Consider the following 22,807-nt stretch of genomic DNA (forward strand, 5'->3'; position numbering starts at 1 on the left):
CTTTTAGGATTTAAAATAGCTCAACTGGAATTCCATCACCTCCATTAGCTTTGTTCGTAGTGATTCTTCCTAAGGCCAATTTGACTTCGCATTCCAGGATGTCTGGCTCTAGGTGAGTGATCACATCATCATGGTTATCGGGTCATTAAGATCAATTTTGTATAGTTCTTCTGTGTATTCTTGCCACCTCTTCTTCGTATCTTCTGCTTCTATTAGGTCCATACCATTTCTGCCCTGTATTGTGCCCATCTTTGCATGAAATGTTCCTTTGGTATCTCTGATTTCTTTGAAGAGATCTCTAGTCTTTCCTATCCTATTGTTTTCCTCTATTTCTTTGCATTGATCATTGAAGAAGGCTTTCTTATCTCTCCTTGCTATTCTTTGGAACTCTGCATTCAAATGGGTATATTTTTCCTTTTCTCCTTTGCTTTTCGCTTCTTTTCTTTTCATATCTCTTTGTAAGGCTTTCTCAGACAGCCATTTTGCTTTTTTGCATTTCTTTTCCATGGGGATGGTCTTGATCCCTGTCTCCTGTACAATGTCATGAATCTCCGTCCATAGTTCATCAGGCACTCTTTCTATCAGATCTAGTCCCTTAAATCTATTTCTCACTTCCAGTATATAATCATACGGGATTTGATTTAGGTTATACCTGAATGGTCTAGTAGTTTTCCCCACTTTCTTCAAGTTAAGTCTGAATTTGGCTATAAGGAGTTCATGATCTGAGCTACTGCTTCCGGTCTTGTTTTTGCTGACTGTATAGAGCTTCTCCATCTTTGGCTGCAAAGAATATAATCAGTCTGATTTCTTTGTTGACCATCTGGTGATGTCTATGTGTAGAGTCTTCTCTTGTGCTGTTGGAAGAGGGTGTTTGCTATGTCCAGTGCGTTCTCTTGAGAAAACTCTGTTAGCCTTTGCCCTGCTTCATTCTTTACTCCAAGGCCAAATTTGCCTGTTACTCCAGGTATCTCTTGACCTCCTACTTTTACATTCTAGTCCCCTATAATGAAAAGGACATCCCTTTTGGGTGTTAGTTCTAGAAGGTCTTGTAGGTCTTCCTTGAACCATTTAACTTCAGCTTCTTCAGCATTACTGGTTGGGGCATAGGCTTGGATTACTGTGATATTGAATAGTTTGCCTTGGCAACCAATAGAGATCATTCTGTCATTTTTGAGATTGCATACAAGCATTATATTTTGGACTCCTATGTTGACTATGAAGGCTACTGCATTTCTTCTAAGGGATTCTTGCCCACAGTAGTAGCTATAATGGTCTGAGTTAAATTCACCCATTCCAGTCCATTTTAGTTTGCTGATTCCTTAAATGTCGACGTTCACTCTTGCCATCTCCTGTTTGACCACTTCCAATTTGCCTTGGTTCTTGGACCTAACATTCCAGGTTCCTATGCAATATTGTTCTTTACAGCATCGGACTTCAAATCCATCACCAGTCACATCCACAACTGAGCACTGTTTTCAGGCCATTTCTTCATTCTTTCTGGAGTTATTTCTCCACTCTTCTCCAGTAGCATATTGGGCACCTACCGACCTAGCGAATTCATCTTTCAGTGTCATATCTTTTTGTCTTTTCATATGTTCATGGGATTCTCAAGGCGAGAATGCTGAAGTGGTTTGCCACTGTCTTCTCCAGTGGACCATGTTTTGTTAGAACACTCCACCATGACCTGTCCATCTTCGGTGGCCGTACACAGGATGGGTAATAGTTTCATAGAGTTAGACAAGGCTGTGGTCCATGTGTTCAGTTTGATTGGTTTTCTGTGATTGTGGTTTTCATACTGTTTGCCCTCTGAGGCATAAAGATATCAAGCGTATGGAAGCTTCCTGATGGGAGAGACTGACTGCGGGGGAAACTAGTTCTTGTCCCGATGGTTGGGGCCAAGCTCAGTAAATGTTTAATCCAATTTTATGTTAATGGGTGGTACTGCGTTCTCTCTCTGTTGTCTGACCTGAGACCAAACTATGGTGAAGGTAATGAAGATAATGGCTAACTCCTTGAAAGGGTCCTGTGGACACACTGCTGCACTCAGTTCCCCCCACCCTGCAGCAGACCACATCAACCCATGCCTCTGTCAGAGGCTCCTGGACACTCACAGGCAACTCTTGGTCAGTCTCTTCTGGGGTCATTGCTCCTTTCTTCTGGGTCCTGGTGCACACAAGGTTTTGTCTGTGCCCTCCAAGAGTCTTTTTCCCCAGTTATGTAAAAGTTCTGGCGGCTCTACGTTGGGGCTAATGGCGACCTCCTCCAAGAGGGCTTATGCCACACCCAGATCTGTTGCACTCAGAGCCCCTGCCCATGTGGCAGGCCATTGCTGACCTCTGCGGGAGACAGTCAAACACTAAAAGGCAGGTCTGATCTCAGTCTCTGTGGGATCTCCTGGTGTGCACAAGGTTTTGTTTGAGCCCTCCGAGCGTTTCTGGTGGCTATGCGGTTTGATTCTAAATGTGATTTTGCCCCTCCTACTGCCTTGCTGGAGCTTCTCCTTTGTCCCTGGATGTGGGGTATCTTTTTTATGGTGAGATCCAACATTCTCCAGTCTACAGTTATTCAGCAGTGAGTTGTAATTTTGAAGTTCTCACAGGAGAAGATGAGCGCACTTCCTTCTACTCTGCCATCTAGGAGTACAAATAGTGGAGAAAAAATCTTTCACAGTACATAATGAAAGAAAAACCTGGAAAATACATAAAATCTGTAGATAATATAGGAATAATAGGTAACCAATTGCTAGAAGAACTCAGATGTGAAATAATAATAGATCATATTTATATTTTGCATTTTACTCTACCCTAGGCTTAATATGCATAATCACATTTGATACATCCATCTTAAAAAGGAGATTTTTTTAATGTACATTTAATAGGTAATGAAATTGACATTAGGTTAAATAACTTGATCATGTTATTACCTTGATATAAATAATAGGTAATCTTGTTACATACTGGAGAAGGCAATGGCATCCCACTCCAGTGTTCTTGCCTGGAGAATCCCAGGGACGGGGGAGCCTGGTGGGCTGCCTTCTCTGGGGTCGACAGAGTTGGATATGACTGAAGTGACTTAGCAGCAGCAGCAGCAGCTTGTTACATATTTGGTTGTTTTGATATTTTTAATAGTCTTGAAACTTCTTTCTATTTTGTTACTTGTATCCATATGAAACAATAAAAAAAAAGGGTATATCCATGGGATGCTTAAAAGTGAGTAAATCTGAAGTGATTTATAATGAGTGGCTTGTATTTTTTTTCCTTTGGCCATGGGGTTGCATTTTATAAAAGCAAAATTAATCTATGTTCTTTGATTTCTTTTTTTGTAAAAGCAAAATATGGCCTTACTACAAAGTTGTGTTGGTAAGTAAGCGATTGTAGAATGAAAGTTATGACAGGACTGTGTAATTGTTGTTTAATATATAGACTCAAAATATCAGTTTAAGACAATAATAAATGTGTTTAAGTGTTGATCAAAATGAATTTTCTATAGGGATAATGTTGTTATTTACATAATAAGTAGGTAGTGGCACAAAGAAGGTAAATACATAATCACCATTATAGATTTTTATACTCACACTATTTTTCCAGTCTTAATCATTCACTTGAGCACTCATTTATTTATTCATTCATTTAACACTGTTTTAATAATTACTTGGGTCAGTGAGAAAAACTTCCTGTGTTTTAAGAAATCAAAATCATGTGGTGGAGGTGGAAATATATGCAAGTAATTGCTCAAGAGTGTGATAAGTGCTAAAGCATGTGTTTGCAAAAGGTTAAAATAACACTTACAATGTGTCTGCATATTTGTGACATTTTGGCCAAACAGAAAGTTAGAGAAGACTGTGAACATAACAGGATGTTCTAAAAAGAAAGATGCAGAGATGGAGATGGAGAGCAGAGGTGAGAGAATATTCTTCAGAGTGGAAGAAGGAATAAAGACCAAATGTATGTATCCTCTGCAGTTTTCTGAGTTGAACCTTACCAACTTCAAACTGCATGTCAGCAAATCTTACATAGCATTATTGGTTTGGCTTTATTCCTTACTTTCAAATGCTAGAATAAAAGTCCATTCTTAAGAAATCTCTAACTAGAAGTTAATATGTGCTGTGCTGTGCTGTGTTGCTCAGTTGCATCCAACTCTTTACGACCCCATGGACTGCAGCCTGCCAGGCTCCTCTGTCCATGGGGATTCGGTTGCCATGCCCTCCTCCAGGGGATCTTCCCAACCCAGGGATCCGACCCAGATCTCTCACCTTGCAGGCAGGTTCTTTACCATCTGAGTCACCAGGGAAGCCTTGAAGCTAAATTAAAGGCATTGGAAAGACAGATAGGGTCAACCACAACAGGGCTTCCAATGTGGAAGAATCAAGTTTTCACTTAAGTCAAGGAAGCTGGTAATAGTGGAAGAGCCTAGAATAAGCAAGAACCACATCTGCTGCATAAGATCAATGCCATTTTAAAAAGCAACAGGAAAAATTGAACTGAGTTGAACAACCTGCTGTGTGATTCCAACACTCCTGCTGCTCTGCTCTTCTCAAGCGAGGCTTTGACAGTTTTACAGAAACTCTTCTTATTTGTTTGGTAGTATCTAACGAAAGCTCTCTGTTTTGGGCTGCCAAATGAAACAATCAAAATAATGTGGTTATTGCTTTGCTTCAGACTCACGTTCATTGATTCACTGTAGTTTTTCTACTTCTGGAAATAATAAACTGCAAAATACTTGACTTTTGTTAATAATTTATTAATGATATAAACATCATACAAAACATATGGTATTATTTTATGACTTGCAACTGTGTTTTTACTAAATCTGAATAAATAATAAACAAGGTTGAGTATACCTGTACATATCTAGAAAGACATATGAATCCATTTGTATGCATGTCTGTATGTGTATGTATATATATGTGTGTACATAATACAAATATACATAATGCCATTTGTGTTAAATTTGTGAAGATAATCATCTTGTGGAAAAAACCTAAACAAAAACCAAAGAACAATAAAAAAAATTTAGAGAACCCAGTTGAAGAGATACATTTCTATAGATTAACAAATGCTAGTGGTAAAGACCCCGCCTGCCAATGCAGGTAGACATGAGAGACAGGGTTTTGAACCCTGGATCAGGAAGACCCCCTGGAGGAGGGCATGGCAATCCACTCCAGTATTCTTGCCTGGAGAATCCCATGGACAGAGGATCCCGGCAGACTTCCTTCAAATTAAAATATCTTTACAATATATCCATTCAGTTTTTTGTTGTTAAAAACATAGATGGGTTAATTGTAAAATCTAAAACATGAATATATATTGCTTTCTTTCATAAAAAAAAGAAATGCTTCAGTTTGTAATTTTTCTACTTAATGCTTTATATTAAAAGAGAGACCCATTTGAGTCTTAACTTTAATCATATATGCACTGAATTTTTTTCTTCTCTGAATTATTTTCTTCAATTCTGATTATTGATATGCACTCTAAACACATAGATCTTCACAATTATGCAAACTGACTTAATAAAAAAGCAAGCAAAGTGTAGTTTCATGATGACAAATAATTTGTAGTAATTCATCAAGTCTGTTAATTATTACAGATTTGGTTCAAGGTTTCCATTTATTTTATTCAATATTAGTATCAGGTCTAAATAATAATTGTGGTATATTTGGATAGTAAACAATTATTTCCTTTCTATTCTCTTTTTGTAAACTAAAGTAAAAAAAAATTCTAAAATAAGTTTTGTTTCACGCTTTCTTCATTATTAATTGGCAACTAAAATGCCTTGATTGAACTTTAATGGAAAGTTTTGTTTTATTTAATAAATAATTACAATGATAGAATTTAAATTTTATAGCAAGCAGGTCAGATAACATATGCTATACCAAAGTTCAGTAAATGAATCTAACATACAGAAGAAGGATGCATTAGCTTTATTTTGCCAACAACTATAATAGTTACTATGTCAGTATGGCTCAGAGGGTAAACAATCTGCCTGCAATGTAGGAGACCCGGGTTCCATCCCTGGGTTGGGAAGATTCCCTGGAGAAGGGAATGGAAATCCACTCCAGTATTCTTGCTGGAAGAATTCTATGGACAGAGGAGCCTGGCGGGTTACAGTCCATGGGCTCACATGGAGTCAGACATGACTGAGTGACTAACACTATAACCATAGGTTAGAAATGTCAATTGAGTTCTCTATGAAGCAAAGTTTTATTATTATATAAATATCTTCTTTATTTCCATTTATGGCTTGAAATAGAATTAATCTGAAGGCAAGGCACTTAGTCATTTTAGTCACAATTTCTTGGATTAGCTTGGTTAAACTCCATAATGGGGTGTGGACAACATTTGGAAATGACATATTTTAATATATACAGTGAAAAATGTATATCTTTCAATGTGCAATAAAATTAAACATTTAATTATATGGATTCAAGCTATGTACATGCATGCATTTTTTTGACATTTAAAATCTAAAATCTTGCATAATTAAAAATTTTATCACTGATAATCTGAATGCTTAATATAGTTAATCAAGTGAATTTTAATAAAATAATTCAAACAAAAAATATTTCCACTAAATTACCTATATAACTTCATATTGTATTGGTTTTATCTTGACCAACTCTCTTTTTCATAATTATCTTACATTAAAAAATGCTACATATTAGAATATGGAATTTATAGAGAATTAAGTGCATAAGTGATGAATTCAATCAAGGCTTCCCCTAAACAATACCTCCCAACAGGTAAAATAACTGGTATTTTCATGGAAACTACCTCAATTATACATTTTAATTTATATAAAGTAGAGGTTAAATTCTGTATTTAACATTGATAGATTTATTTGTAAATATAAAAAATGAAACACTGTAAAAATTAATTTGAAAGTGATTATTTTTGTATTGTATTCTGTTTAAAATATGCACAAAAATATACACAGATATTTTACAGTCCACAATTCAACACTTCTGGCATCTGAGTGAGATGTAAATCCATAATTGATGAGAAAGACTCTGCCATTTTATACAACTGTGACTCTCTGACTGTGTTTTTCCCTGAGGGTAGCTTACTGGAAGGGGGAATAGGGAGGTAAAAACAGGAGCAGTGGAAAACAGGGACGAGAAAACTCAAGGCAATAATGTGGGAAACACTTGGGAGTCAGAAAAACTAGCTCTGAGTGCAGTTTTACCTAATATGTGTGTGAGCTTTACTAAGTTATTTAGCCTTGTAAATGCTGATTTTCTCATCTGTAAAATGTAGAAACTAATACAATCTCCAGTTATTATATGTTTTTAATACAGTAATTTAAATAGCCTACTCTAAAGCCAGGTATATTTCATTAAATGGTTGATTTCTTTTCGTTTTTCACTTCCTCTCTTCTTTCCTTTTCTTTACCCACTTTTCTTCTTCCTCCTCTACCTTTATCTCTTCTTTCTTGTCTTACTTTTCCTTTTATCATCATCATTATTAAAAGGGTGGGGAAGGGAAAGACAATAGCAGCTGCTGAGGTTCACAGTTTGATGAAAAATGAAATGTTAGGGAATCACTTGTTTTGTGCTATGATGATATACTCTATTGAATTTGGGGGTAGGTTAAAAACTGATAAATTACACTGCTTACATCTATGCTCAATAATGCTACCTGAGTCAAAACAGATAGGATAAAGATTAATAAGGTAAATGATCAGTGCTCCTCAGATGTTAAAAAATGAGCAAGTTACTTATAAAGAATGTACAATTCAGATTGTATCAAAATATTAAAAAAAACGTTACTTAAAATAAGTTGGTCTTATTCCCTATTGGACATTTTATGACTTAGGTGTGGTAAATTAAGGTAATGAATCTGTGTTAATTATGTAGTCATTTTTTTTTCTTTTTAAGTAGTATGCTGGTAAACAGCATCTCCTTAGTTTTCTTAGTTTAATATATCTAAGATAAATTTAATCACTTTGCCTATGCTATGCTATTAAAATGCCATTAACTTTATTAATATCTAGGTTGAAAAAAGAATATAGAAAAGACATATAAAGATATCTATGACTTTTTCCAAGTTCATAAAATATTCACATTGCTAACACACAGTAATATACTATACTGTTTTGGGAAATTTGGACAAAATACAAGTTAAAAAACCATTAATTTACTGTAACAATGGTTACAATTGGTTTACATTTTCTCTTTCTGAAAACTATCTAGGTTCTATTATTCTTGAAGGCTCACTGGTTTTTAAAATAATAAAATTGTGTTGTGTATGTTAACACACTGTAGAAAAATTAGAATGTAACAAAAATTATAAAATACAAAAACATCTATGTTTCAAGCAAGACTTAGAGTAAACACTTGTTATGCCCCTATCCACTGTACTCACATATGGATCTCTAAACAAATAACATACTCATAGTGTCTGTTTCATTTGTACCCTGCATTTAACATCACATTTTGTCATGGAATCCCTAATGCGAGTGAATTGACTTAAATAATACAAATAACATTCACCCGGCATTCAATAATGGCACTCAGGCCAATCATAAAATATTTTCATATTAATCAACATTTGATCCTGCTTAAACTGGAAAGATGACTATGTGGAATGACTGGCAAAATAAAGAAGGAAGGAAGGAAGGAAAAAAAGGTAAATTCTCTAAAATTGGGAGGTCAGTTCCAAAGACCTCTATGCAGGTTAAGACTAACGAATATCTGTTGTGTTGAGTAGCTAAGTTGTGTCTGACTCTTTGCAATCCTATGGACTGCAGCATGCCAGACTTCCCTGTTCTTCATTTCTCCCGGAGTTTGCTGAAACTCATATCCATTGAGTTGGTGATTCCATCCAACCATTTCATCCTCTGTCGCCCTCTTCTCTCTCCTTCAACCATACCCAGCATCAAGGTCTTTTCCAAATGAATGGGCTCTTTGCATCAGGTGGCCAAAGTATTGGAGCCTCAGCTTCAGCATCAGTCCTTCCAATGAATATTCAGGACTGATTTCTTTTAGAATCGACTGGTTTGATCTCCTTGCAGTCCAAGGGACTCTTAAAAGTCTTCTCCAACACCACAATTTGAAAACATCAAGTCTTCAGTGCTTAGTCTTCTTTATTGTCCAGCTCTCACATCCATACATGACTACTGCAAAAACCATAGCTTTCACTATATGGACTTTGGTCTGCAAAGTGATGTCTTTGCTTTTTAATATGCTCTCTAGGTTTGTCAGAGCTTCTCTTCCAAGGAGTGAGCATTTTAATTTCATGGCTGCAGTCACCATATGAAGTGATTTTGGAGTCCAAGGAAAGAAAATCTGTCATTGCTTCCAATTTTCCCCTTCTATTGGCCATGAAGTGATGGGACAAGATCTTAATTTTTTGAATATTGAGTTTTAAGCCAGCTTTTCCTCTCTCCTCTTTAACCCTCATCAAGATGCTTTTTAGTTTCTCTTCAATTTCTGCCATTAGAGGAGAGGTATCATTTACATATCTGAGGTGGTTGATATTTCTCCTAGCAATCTTGATTCAGCTTGTGATTCATCCAGCCTGATATTTCATATGATGTACTCTGGATAGAAGTTAAATAAACTGGGTGACTATATACAGCCTTGTCATATTCCTTTCCCAATTTTGAACCAGTCAGTTGTTCCATATGGAGTTCTAACTATTGCTTCTTGATCTGTATACATGTTTATCAGGAGACAGAGAAGGTGGTCTGGTACTTGCATCTCTTCTAGAATTTTCCACAGTTTGTTGTGACCTACACAGTCAAAGGTTTTAGTGTTGTCAATAAAGAGCAGTAGGTGTTTCTTTCTGGAATTCTCCTGTTTTCTCTATTATTCAGTGAATGTTAGCAATTTGAACTCTGGTTCCTCTGCCTTTTTTAAACCCAACTTGAATATCTAAAGATATATTTTCAGACAATGTCTATCTTCCTTCAGTAACAAATGAGTTTAATATTCCTATAAGCTTCCATACTACAATTGTTAACCAAATATTTAATACTCCACGGCTTTAGCAAAGTTCTTATTTTATACAAAAATCTGATCATTTTCATGATTGTTTTCCTTGCTTAAAAGAGAAAGTATTCTAAAAAATTTGAGTGTGTTTTTAAATTATTAATATCAAAATGTGCTTTAGGAATGCAACCACAGTAATAGGTCCAGACAGCATGTCTCTTGGTACTAACACAGTGCTTTCCTTTCAGGTTAAGAAAATGAAAAATATTGATTCTTCAAAGCCATACTAGTGTAGAAAAGGTCAGATATTGACCCTTTGTATTTTGAAACTTTTTATTTTGTGTTCTACATGTGGCCTATTTCTGTAAACATCTATAGATAGGAAATAATCCATTTACAAATTTCCACTTTGGCTATGGACTCTTACTTAAAATAAACCTGAGGTTCAATAAGCTTTACATGATGCTATTAAAAATTATCTGCTTGACCTTAACTATATCTGTATCAGTTAAAAGAGTTATAATATCAAAATATTGACAAAAAAAAATTGAGAATGACTAAAATGTAAAGATTTATCAATGAATCATTGTCAAATAATACCAACAAATTCTATAATAATAATTTGTACCCAATTAAGAGTGACACTTTTATTTCTATTGATTTTTTGTTATGTTAATATTTCAGAGGGTTATTTTGGTTATTTTCAGATAATAAAAATTCCCCATACAAAAGTTTTATCTCAGAGATTGAAGAGTCCTTTTCTCTGACAGGTAATGACTTGCTTTTTTGGTACTTTCTGAATATAATGGTGTATCTCTATTTCCTTATACTGAGGTTGATTAACCTAGTAAGAAAATCACCTTGTGTTATGATTCTTTTCAAAATGACCTAGTCAGACTTTCTCCTACTGTCTGCATGTGGTCCATAGGAAAACATATCTATCTTTCTCCTATTTCCACTATTCTGTTCCCATAGTCCAATCTAGCTGGTATGTTGGCTGTCCACTTTTCAAGGGTAAATCAGATATCAGTCAAATGTGGTTCCCCAACCACAATGAACATTTGTTAACTTTTCCAAGGGGTTTTTCAAGTGACTTGGCTTCACCCACTGGAGGAAGTAAAGGATATTTTCATAATACTCCAGCAACATTCTCCACACAAATCATATCTTTATTTGGTCAGTTCAACACGTCAAAAATTGTATACCATTGAGGTAGATAATTTGACAAAGGTTTGAAAGATGCAAAACATTAAAAACACCATACAGCTTTTTTCACAATCTAACCTCTAGTTTTATATTGTAAAAGTACTTGTCTCCTATTATCTTGCTCTTGAATCCTATTTTTAACTGTTAATTCAGCAAAGCTTGCTCCCTGTTTGGGATGTGGTTTCAAGTTTTGATTGAATAGACAAGAAGGAGAAGTCCAGATCCTTTAGCAATCAGGCCCTGCCCAGCCAATGGGTAAATAAATATCCAGTGGCCCCCTTTCTGATCTAATCTCCCATCCTTCCCTGCACATTCTTACCCCTCAGGGTGGAACCTCTCTCCCAAATTTAAAGAGGGGCTGACTTTCATTGGCTCTTTTGCTTTGGAAAACTCAAGTAAAGCAGAGTATCATTATTATTATAGACTCTACTACATTTTTTCTTAAACAGACAAATTTTAGTAATGACAGGGATCAAAATATTTCAGTGACTGGGTCATGGTGACCAGTACAAAATAACCTCTAAATTGCTTATTCAAAATATACCTCTGAATATAATCAGTTTATCTCTGAGTTTATGAAAGTGTGATAGAAGGAAAAATAAAATTCTATGGAAGATTTCCACATAATTTAGTCTAATAATTGACATGTCCACAGCCTCCACCTTTCTCTGCCATTTCCTATTTGACTCAAATCACACTCAGAATCTTTACTGATTGAAAAACAGAACTTGAAAAAAATTAAAAATATGTTTAGACTTTTTAATATAAAATATAAATCAATGCTAATCTGGTTATGGTTCTATCTATAGAGCCAAAAATCGTAAACGCAGGACAGAGTTAAAATATTGGGGTTCCAAATCCCATCTGAATTTCTATATATGCAATAGCATTTATTCTCCATGTGCTTTAGCTATGTGTTACTAATTTATTACTGCTCCACAACCTACCTGGAAACATTATTGTTTAAAACAATGAATATGACCCTACTGTTTTGAGGATGAGGGATTTAGGCATAGCTGAACTGGGTTTTCTGGGGTAGGATTTCTCATGTTGCTACAGTAAAAGTGTTGGCTGGGACTGCAGTCATTTCAAGGTTTGATTGAGAGAGGGTCCACTTCCAAGATCAGTCACATGCCTTTTGATAGACCTCAAGTCCTCACTGGCTAGCAGTTCCCTGATGCTAGGATCTCTCTATAGGGCAGCTGACAAGACAAGAATGGCATACAGCAAGAGAAGTGACATCCTATCATTTTTGCTGTATTCTATTCATTAGAAGTGAGTTACTAGGTCTAGCTTTCACACAAGGGCAGACAGTTACCCAAGCTTATGAAAACTAGGAGGTCAGTTTTCAAATAGCACATTGGATTTTAGATGTTCTCTACCAAATAGGAAAAGGGGTATGTCAAGGCTGTATATTGTCACCCTGCTTATTTAACTTATATGCAGAGTACATCATGAGAAACGCTGGGTTGGCAGAAGCTCAAGCTGGAGTCAAGATTGCCGGGAGAAATATCAATAACCTCAGATATGCAGATGACATCACCCTTATGACAGAAAGTGAAGAAGAACTGAAGAGCCTCTTGATGAAAGTGAAAGAGGAGAGTGAAAAAGTTGGCTTAAAGCTCAACATTCAGAAAACTAAGATCATGGCATCTGGTCCCATCACTTCATGGGAAATAGATGGGGAAACAGTGGAAACAGTGTCAGAATTTATTTTTTGGGGGCTCCAAAATCACTGCAGATAGTGATTGCAGCCATGAAATTAAAAGACACTTACTCCTTGGAAGGAAAGTTATGACCAACCTAGACAGCATATTAAAAAGCAGAGACATTACTTTGCCAACAAAGGTCCATCTAATCAAGGCTATGGTTTTTCTAGTAGTCATGTATGGATGTGAGAGTTGGACTGTGAAGAAAGCTGAGCACCGCAGAATTGATGCTTTTGAACTGTGGTGTTGGAGAAGACTCTTGAGAGTCCCTTGGACTGCAAAGAGATCCAACCAGTCCATCCTAAAGGAAATCAGTCCTGGGTGTTCATTGGAAGGATTGATGTTGAAGCTGAAACTCCAGTACTTTGGCCACCTCATGTGAAGGTTTGACTCATTGGAAAGGACCCTGATGCTGGGAAGGATTGGGGGCAGCAGGAGAAGGGGACGACAAAGGGTAAGATGGTGGATGGCATCACCGACTCGATGGGCATGAGTTTGGGTGGACTCCGGGAGTTGGTGATGGACAGGGAGGCTTGGCGTTCTGCGATTCATGGGGTCGCAAAGAGTCAGACACAACTGAGCAGCTGAACAGAACTGAACTGAACCATGGTTAAGGGATTCTCTCATAGCTCAGTCAGTAAAGAATCTGCCTGCAATGCAGGAGAGCTGGGTTCAATTCCTGGATTGGACAGATCTGCTGAAGAAAGAAATGGTAACCCACTCCAGTATTTTTGCCTGGGAAATCCTATGGACAGAAGAGCCTGGCAGGCTACAGTCCATGGGGTCACAAGTGTCGGACTTAGCCAGATAACCACCAGACAACCACCATGGCTAAATATTTATCATCTATAAGCCTCCAAAACAGTAGTATATATATTTATACAGCAATGGGCAATTTGGGAAGCACTACAAGCAGTTTAGTTCCAAAGTTTCATAGCCTGTGTGTTAAAATTGTATATAGAATTTAGTTATTAAATTAGCTCTCCTTGTCCATGTAGACAAGGATATGTGAGATGAGTGAAGGTTAAGTGGAAAGACTTTCCATTAAAGAAAATATTAACTTATAGAAACATCTTACCATTTATGATGCAGAAATTTCATTAAAAATTTCATATCCTCAGACAATGCATTAAAATCATTTGCTGATTTACCATATTTCATTAAACAAAACAATACTCTTTTCTGAAGACTCTAGACTAGAATCTGTTTATGGTTGTTTTCCCCTTTCAGCTCCTAGAAGTTGCCTGCACTCCTTGACTTGTGCCCCTCTTCCATCTTAGAAGCCAGCAGTGGCTGGTTGGATCTTCCTCACATTGCAACATACTGATGCTATCATACCTCTCTCTCACTTATAGGACCTTCAGATTTTAGTAGTCCTACCTAGATAACCCAAGATAATAGCCTCATCCGAAGTTCTGCTGAATAGCAAACTTAATTCCATCTGCAACTTTAACCTATCCTTGCCATAAAACATAATATAGGCTCTGGGAATTAGGATGTAAACCACTGTAGAGGCTATTATTCTGCTTACCATATTTTGAAATGTTGGATTTAATTAAAGCAAGTATATATTTATACATTTTAATATACATAGTACATTATACAATTATTGTAGCAACTTCAGAGGATGCATGCTTGTTACATGAGTAAATTAATACATATTCACCAGCTGAAATTGTTATGTCTGCTGTGAAGGAAAGTGAAAGTGAAAGTCGCTCAGTCGTGTCCCACTCTTTGCAACCCCATGACTATACAGTCCGTAGAATTCTCCAGGCCAGAATACTGGAGTGGGTAGCCAGAGTCGGACACGACTGAAGTGACTTAGCAGTAGCAGCCTTTCCCTTCTCCAGGGCATCTTTACAACCCAGGGATTGAACCCAGGTCTCCTCCATTGCAGGCAGATTCTTTAGCAGCTGAGCCACAAGGGAAGCCCAAACCTCCATCTCTTTTGCTTTTGATTTACCTTTTAGATTTTCTCAGAAATAAATTTCCAAGATTTATATATGATTATAATTGTCTTCTACATAAATTTATCAATGACACTCTATTTATTATAAATTCCTGAGCGTGGCATTTGGGGCTTATCATAATTTAACTTGAAGCTATCTTTCCACACTCTCTTGTAATTACTCCCCTGGATATGTCTGCCATACAAAGTCAAAAGAGGCTGAGTCTCCTAAGTTTATGAAAGGAAGAGAGACACAGATACGGGACACTTCCTACTGAAAAGTTCTCTTGGCTTGGCCTCATCTTTGATCATATTTTAGCTGACTGCCGCAACTTCCAAATTATGTTTTCTTTGTTCTTCAGAGTGCAGTGGCAACAGGTGCCATGTAAGAAGATATGAAGATAGGAAAATGATAACCATAGGAAGGATGAAAGGAGCAGTGCAAAGTCTAATAAACTGACAGAGTCTAGTAAATAAACTTCATTTCTTCTCCCCATTACTAAAATGATGTTATCTATTTTAGTGAAGGTTTTACACACAGTTGTTAGAAACCTGAACTCATCTCTACTGTTATTCTCCCTCATCTTCTAATCCAGTCCTTTTAAGTCATATCATTTCCACCCCTTTACCACCATCCTCACTTCCAAGGCGTACACAGTGTTTCAGTTTTGTGAGAAACCTTCACACTGCTAACCACAGTGTAATTTGGTTGCACCAATTTACATTCCTATTAACAGTGTAGCAGGGTTCCATTTTCTCCGCAACCTTGCTAGCATTTGTTTTTGGCGGTTTTTTTGATGATAGCCATTCTGACAGGTATAAGGTGGTTTTGACTTGGATTTCCCTGATTATTTGTGATGTTTGGTATCTTTTCATATGCTTGTTGTTCAACTGCATTTCCTCTTGTAACAATGTCTATTCAGTTTTTCTGCCTCTTTTTATTCAAGTTATATGATGTTGATTTGTATGAGCTATTTATATACATTAGATATTAATCTCTTATCCACCATATTATTTGCAAATATCTTCTCCCATTCAGTAGATTGTCTTTTTGTTTTGTTGATGATTTCCTTTGCTATGCAAAAACTTTTAAGTTTAATTAAGTTCCATTTGTTTATTTTTGCTTTTATTTCCTTTACTTTAGGAGATAGATCATAAGATATTGCTTTGAATTATGTCAAAGAATGTTCTGCTTCTAGGAGTTTTATAGTATATAGTCTTTATTTCATTTTGAGTTTATTTTTGTATATGGAGCTATACAATTTTCTAATTTCATTCTTTTACATGCAGCTGTCTGGTTTTCCAGCACCACTTATTGAACAGACTGTGTTTTCTCCATTGTTTATTCTTGTTCCTTTGTTATAGATTGATTGACCATAAGTGTGTGGATTTTTTTCTGGGTCATCTACCCTGCTCCACTGATCTTTGTGTTTGTTTTTATGCCACTGCCATACTGCTTTAAATACTGTAGCTTAGTAGTATATTCTGAAGTCAGGGAACATGATTCCTCCAGCTCTGTTCCTCATTCTCAAGATTGTTTAGGTTTTTTGGTGTCTTCTGTGCTTCTGTCCAAATTTAAATTTCTTTTGTTCCATTTCTATAGAAAATGGCATTGGTATTTTTACAGAGATTGCAATGAATCTATAGATTCTCTTGGGTAATATGATCACTTTAATAATGTTGATTCTTCCAATCCAAAAACACAATATATCTTTCCATCTGTTTGTGTCACCTTCAATATTTTCATTGGTGTCTTATGGTTCTTGGAGTATAGATATTCTGCCTCCTTAGGTAGGTTTATTCCTAGGTAATTTATTCTTTTTGATGCAGTGATAAATGGGATTGTTTCCTTATTCTTCTGATATATCATTGTTGGTATATATAAATATAACAGATATCTGTGTATTAATTTTGTATCAAATTCATTGATGAGTCCTAGTAGTTTTCTGGCGGTGTCTTTAGAATTTTATGTATATAGTATCATGTCATCTACAAACAGTGACAGATTTATTTCTTCCTTTCAGATGTGGATTCTTTTTATTTCTTTTTCTTGTCTGATTTCTCTCTTTTTTTTTTTTTTTGTTGTTGTTAGAACTTCTAAAACTATTTTGAATAAAAGGCTATTTTTAATAGAAGATGATAAAGACATTTAAATTTTTCTACAATGATACTGATTTGTTTTTCTACTGCTTATATCAAATATTATAATATGAATTTCTAAAAACATTTATTTCATGAAGAACTGAAATTTTTCAGAATAACACCAATAATGTTAGTTCAATCAAGCATTCATTTAACCAATATTTATTGTGTATCTATCATATGTCATATTCTGCTCTAAATACTCAGGATTTGTCAATGAAAAACACATTTGAAGATATCTTCATTATGGGTTTTCATTTTAGTAGAAAAGTTGTGAATAATGAACAATAAATCAATCAACTACATAGTACCTCAGAGTATAATGTGTTATGACAAAAAAGTAGAATAGTGCACAGTAAAAGGGTAGCATTACTACTATTTTATAAAGAAGTACAGATGAAGATAGTACTAACAAAACAGACATGCTGACCATTATGTTAATGATTATTACTGAGCATTCATCATATGCTCTACATGTAATAAATTTATGCTCAAAGTTGATTAAAACAAATTGCTACATTAAAATCTAATTGTATAAATACATGTATCCATTAAAAAGTGTACCCCTTAAAAATAATCACAGAATGATCCTAGTTTCTAAGTATACTTATTAAAGAGAAAATTAAAGTTAGTCTAACTGAAATGCAAAAATCTATGTGAGTGAATAATAAGCTATGGATTTTGTACTTTTGACCTGAATTAAATTTAATTACATTTTATATAAATTACCTTTTTATATAAAGGCATTTTATAGAGTTGGCCTAAAAGTTGTCCAAATACAAACAAACATTTTGGCCAACTCAGTATAACTGACTTATTAGAATAATTTGTATGTTATTTAGTTACTTCAGATTTGACATAATTCAAGTAGCTTCAACACTTCTTTCTAACAACAACACAAAAAGAATTCAAAACAATGTTTCTAGGAAATAAATACATATAAAATGGAATATAATTACACATATTTAAAATTTGGTGGTAAGTTTCCTTTATCAATTCTTTTTGATACATTGAGTAAATCACAATTTACTCCAACCACAGTAGCATCCCTATAAGAAGTTATTAATATTTGGTATATATAAATTAAAAATACTCAGACAAATTTATACTAATACTAATAGTTATTTTAAGACATTTGTTACCAAATAGCTTCCTTTGCCACTGCACTCCTAGCAGGACAAAATATCAAAGGGTAGCTTAATAAAAAGAGATTGCTGACAGCAGTTGTATGTGATATGACTGACCTCCATTTGATGTAACTGGCGATTTCTTTAATGGAAAGTACTTAGAATTATACAGCAATTGATTTTGTTTCTTTTCTATTGTGGGCAGTAAGCATTCCTACTTTGATTACTGCTGCAATCTTAAAGACGTATTCAAACTCTTGAGAAAACAATGTCAATAGCTAAAAGCACAATTATCTTTTACAATAGCAAGTTGCATACTATACCTAAGTACAATTAACATGATTAAAACAATATTTAAAATTTACTTTAAAAATTGGCCCAAGATCACTTTCTTTATTAAAGAATTTCCAACAAATTCTCCATGAAAACTTGTTTTTGTTCTTTCAATTCAGTGCTTATAAAATGGCAGCAGAATTCTAGAAGACATACATTATATTCAAAATAAATATTTTAAAAGATATAAATGCATATTTCATATGCCTTAATGACTACATGAAGACATTTCTTTGGTAGTATTTGGCATTCACATCATATAGCCATGCTCCATGTATTATTTAAACATTTTAAAATTACAGTTAGTTAATTTCTAAGACATTTTGTTTTATTTAAGAGCTGAAAGTATTTCAAAACTCAAGAAATGTTACTGAGAGCTAAATCACTGATATAAAGTTGCTTTTATATATATATATATATATATGTGGATATATATTCCTATACACGGATATATAATTGTTAATAGAATTCAAAATTTCAAAAAAAAATTTAGGCAATAATTTTGTGTTTTTTATATAGGGCATTACTGGAAGTATGACAAACTTTAAAAAAAACATAAATTATATATTTGAGATAAGGAAAAAATAGATTATTTTGCAGTTACTTTGTATTAAAACTAAACTTTCAAAGAACAATATTCAAATACTTCTTTTTTGTTTTAAATAAATCTATCCACTCATAAAACAATAGTTGAAGAAAATGTAGAGATTCTTAATCAAATTGGCATGAATACATTAATCAAGAATGCATTTTATTAAATCAGTGGTTATGACAGTAGAATAAAAATGAACTTTTCAGACATGTTAACTATAATGAAATTGTTAGAGGAAATACTATTCCCACAGCAGTCTATATCCTCTTTTTTTTAACATATAAAAATGTTTTCCCTTTTGGAAAGTGTTCCTACTTACTAGAGTTGTTAATACAGTAGTGTTAAAAAGTATGACAAGGCCAGCTTTTACTTCTTTGTATTGTTTTAGGTTCAGTTCAGTCGCTCAGTCGTGTCCGACTCTTTGCGACCCCATGAATTGCAGCATGCCAGGCCTCTCTGTCCATCACCAACTCCCGGAGTCTACCCAAACCCATGTCCATCGAGTCAGTGATGCCATCCAACCATCTCATCCTCTGTTGTCCCCTTCTCCTCCCGCCCCCAATCCTACCCAGCATTAGGGTCTTTTCCAATGAGTCAACCCTTTGCATGAGGTGGCCAAAGTATTGGAGTTTCAGCTTCAACATCAGTCCTTCCAATGAATACCCAGGATTGATCTCCTTTAGGATGGATTGATTGGATCTCCTTGCTGTCCAAGGGACTCTCAAGAGTCTTCTCCAAAACCACAGTTCAAAAGCATCAAATCTGCAGCGCTCAGCTTTCTTCACCGTCCAATTCTCACATCTATACATGACCACGGGAAAAACCATAGCCTTGACTAGACGGACTTTTGTTGGCAAAGTAATGTTTCTGCTCTTAAATGTGCTACAGTGCCTAATCCTGCCATTGCAGGAGACACAGGACACATGGGTTCAATCCCTGGGTCAGGAAGATCCCTGGAGGAGGAAATGGCAACCCATTCCAGTATTCTTGACCCCATGGACAGAGAATACTGGCGGTCTTAAGTCCATGGGGTCGCAAAGAATCAGGCATGACTGAGAACATAATTTGAAATAATTAGAGTGAAGACTAGTCTGAATTAATGGAAACAAAGATATGAAATTTTTTTTTTAAAGGATCTGGTTTTATTACTGTTCTGTTCTTTGAACAATGTTAACACTGTATCTATTGACCCAAGAGTAAATGGGATAGGGCTTGAATTGGATGTAATGTGCTAAGACATTATGATTGTTTAAAATAGTCTATTCTTCAAAAAGTAGGCTTAGTAATTTTTATAGGAGTTTTATAAAAAAATATATTAATTTGCATGGTGTCCTTGTTTCCTCAAATAATAACAGCTATGATATTATCTAAAACAGTGTTTTAGTCATTATCATAGCTGTGTCAAATAATATAGCAAGTCAGCCACTTCTAAGAGCTTGATATTTTTCACTTATTTAATCCTAACAGAAACGCCATGAGATAGGCACTATAATTCATTTTACAGTTGACATTCACTTTACAATCGAAGAAATTGAGGCACAGAATGATTAAATAACTTTCCCAAGGTCTAAGAGCTAATTGGTGGGTATTTCAAAACAAAAACACATACTGCCTGGCTTTAGAGCTCATGCTTCTTGTCTATACAACCTCCCCCAAATTAGTGATATTAGTAAATTTTAGATTCTGGGCAAGAATTGAACTTATGTTTTTATACTTTTTGTCCTAGCTCACTTTCATATATGACACTCACATAAGTAATATCATGAAAATTGGTAAATCTTAAACTATTCAGATGAAGAGGCTTCCCTATAAATGTGATGTAACCCACATTATTTTCACAAGAAAAATCTGTAAATACACACCTAAATATGGACATTTACATCACATTTTTTTCATACAATATAAGGCGGTTCCCAAGCTGCTGAGGCTTTCCCATAGACCTCAGATTTAAAAAAAAATCTCTTGCCTATCACTTACTACACTGATGGTGTTTTTATTTAAAATTTTGTTATTTATGGGTATTTGCATTCAATTTAATTTTTTCAGAATAATTCATTAACATCTTGACCTCTATTATGTACAGGTTTTTGTTTGTTTGGTGTTCTCCTGCCTAGGACTTGGGATAGTGGAATGAGGCACTGGAGTCCCAGGCACACTTGCTAAACTTTGAAAGCATCAGTAGTTTTTATTGTGTCCATTAAAGGCAATGAGATCGACTTCTCAGGTCCCCTGGCTCTCTGTGTATTATTAATCATGTGAACACAAACAGATTAAGTGTATTCCCAATTTATCCCTTACACAATATATTAAGAAATCAATGATTAGTTATTACTCCAAAATTTTTCATCCTGAAGTAACAAAGTATTAAATAAAAATGAACTCATTTCATAAAATAATGTTTTCATAAAGGAATTTAGATATTTAGGATGGCAAGTTATATATTTTATTTTAATGTATTCTCAGTTTCTGAAAAGAAAAAACATTATATAATATAGTAAATTTGAGATTACTCATGTTTCAGATATAATATTTTTAATGCTCACTAAGGCTACCTTCAGCCATGAAATTAAGACACTTGTTCCTTGGAAGGAAAAGTATGATAAACCTAGACAGTGTATTAAAAGGCAGAGAGATCACTTTGCCAACAAAAGTCCATAATGTCAAAGCTATGGTTTTTCCAGCAGTCATGTACGGATATGAGAATTGGCCCATAAAGAAGGATGAGGCTGAAGAACTGAGGCTTTCAAATTGTGGTGCTGCAGAAGATTCCTGAGTCCCTTGGATAGGAAGGAGATCAAATCAGTCAATTCTAAAGGAAATCAACCCTGAATATTCATTAGAAGGACTGATGCTGAAGCTCCAACACTTTGGTCACCTGATGTGAAGAGCCAATTCATTGGGAAAGACCCTGATGCTGGAAAAGATTGAAGGCAGGAGGAGAAGAGGGCAACAGAGGATGAGATGGTTGGATGGCATCATTGACTCTACGAACATGAGTCTAAGCAAACTCTGGGAGATGGTGAAGGACAGGGAAGCCTAGCGTGCTGTAGTCCATAGGGTCGCAGAGTCGGACATGTCTTAGGGACTGAAAAACGACAACTACCTATGCATGTGTCCTAAGGTACTTCAGTTGTGTCCAGATCTTTGCAACTCTATGGACTGCAGCCTGCCAGGCTCTTCTGTTCATGGGATTCTCCAGGCAAGAATACTGGAGTGGGTTGCCAGTCTCTCATCCAGGGGAGCTTCCTGACCCAGGGATCAAACCCGTATCTCTTATGTCACCTGCATTAGCAGGCAGGTTCTTTACCACTAGTGCTATCTGAAAGCCCCACCTATAACACCTATGAATAACTCTTAATCATCTCCACTTCTGCCTTCAACTATGAAATGTCTGTAACAAAGAACTTGGCCTGTTACTGAGCCTTAAGCACATAGTCTTTTGTCCATGGCATGCCATCTTTAAGTACAGATCCTGTTTCAAGCTTTCTACCTCATTATCCATGTACATGAGTATGAGTTTTTTCATAAAAATAATATTCTATGACAGAAGTGTGAACAAAATAAAATGAAATCAGAAGTCTTGGAGACAGACTAAAATATTAGATGATGGGGGGACCCCCTAGTCTTGGTGAGGTTATTATAGATGGAAAATCTGAAGAGACGATGGCACAGTTTGCGGGATCTGAAACTTGAGGCACAGACACCTGGGGTTTAGCTTGGGACAAACAAGAAGAAAAGTGCTGTAGTTGTTTCCAAATACAAACATTCAATGAATCATTTTTAATGGTTTGCATTCATTTGATAGTATTAGAGTTATCGTTA

General features: G+C 35.4%; 1 protein-coding gene across 4 annotated transcripts in view; it reads right to left on the minus strand.

Moving 5' to 3' along the window:
* Nucleotides 1-22,807, minus strand: part of EDIL3 (EGF like and discoidin domains 3) — a 1,139,470-nt gene that overhangs the window by 832,560 nt on the left and 284,103 nt on the right. The window contains exons 4-5 of one of the 4 annotated variants that reach the window (XR_014057553.1): nucleotides 4,495-4,611; nucleotides 2,112-2,633 (exon numbers count right to left, since the gene is read on the minus strand). The exons of the other annotated variants lie outside the window; for them this stretch is intronic. The gene's annotated coding sequence lies outside the window, so the exon portion shown is untranslated. The remainder of the gene's footprint in view (nucleotides 1-2,111; nucleotides 2,634-4,494; nucleotides 4,612-22,807) is intronic. 4 annotated transcript variants of the gene reach the window in all.

This window comes from Giraffa tippelskirchi, chromosome 6, assembly GCF_054371585.1.
Source record: "Giraffa tippelskirchi isolate mGirTip1 chromosome 6, T2T-mGirTip1v1.2.pri, whole genome shotgun sequence".
In the NCBI taxonomy this organism is placed as follows: domain Eukaryota; kingdom Metazoa; phylum Chordata; class Mammalia; order Artiodactyla; family Giraffidae; genus Giraffa; species Giraffa tippelskirchi.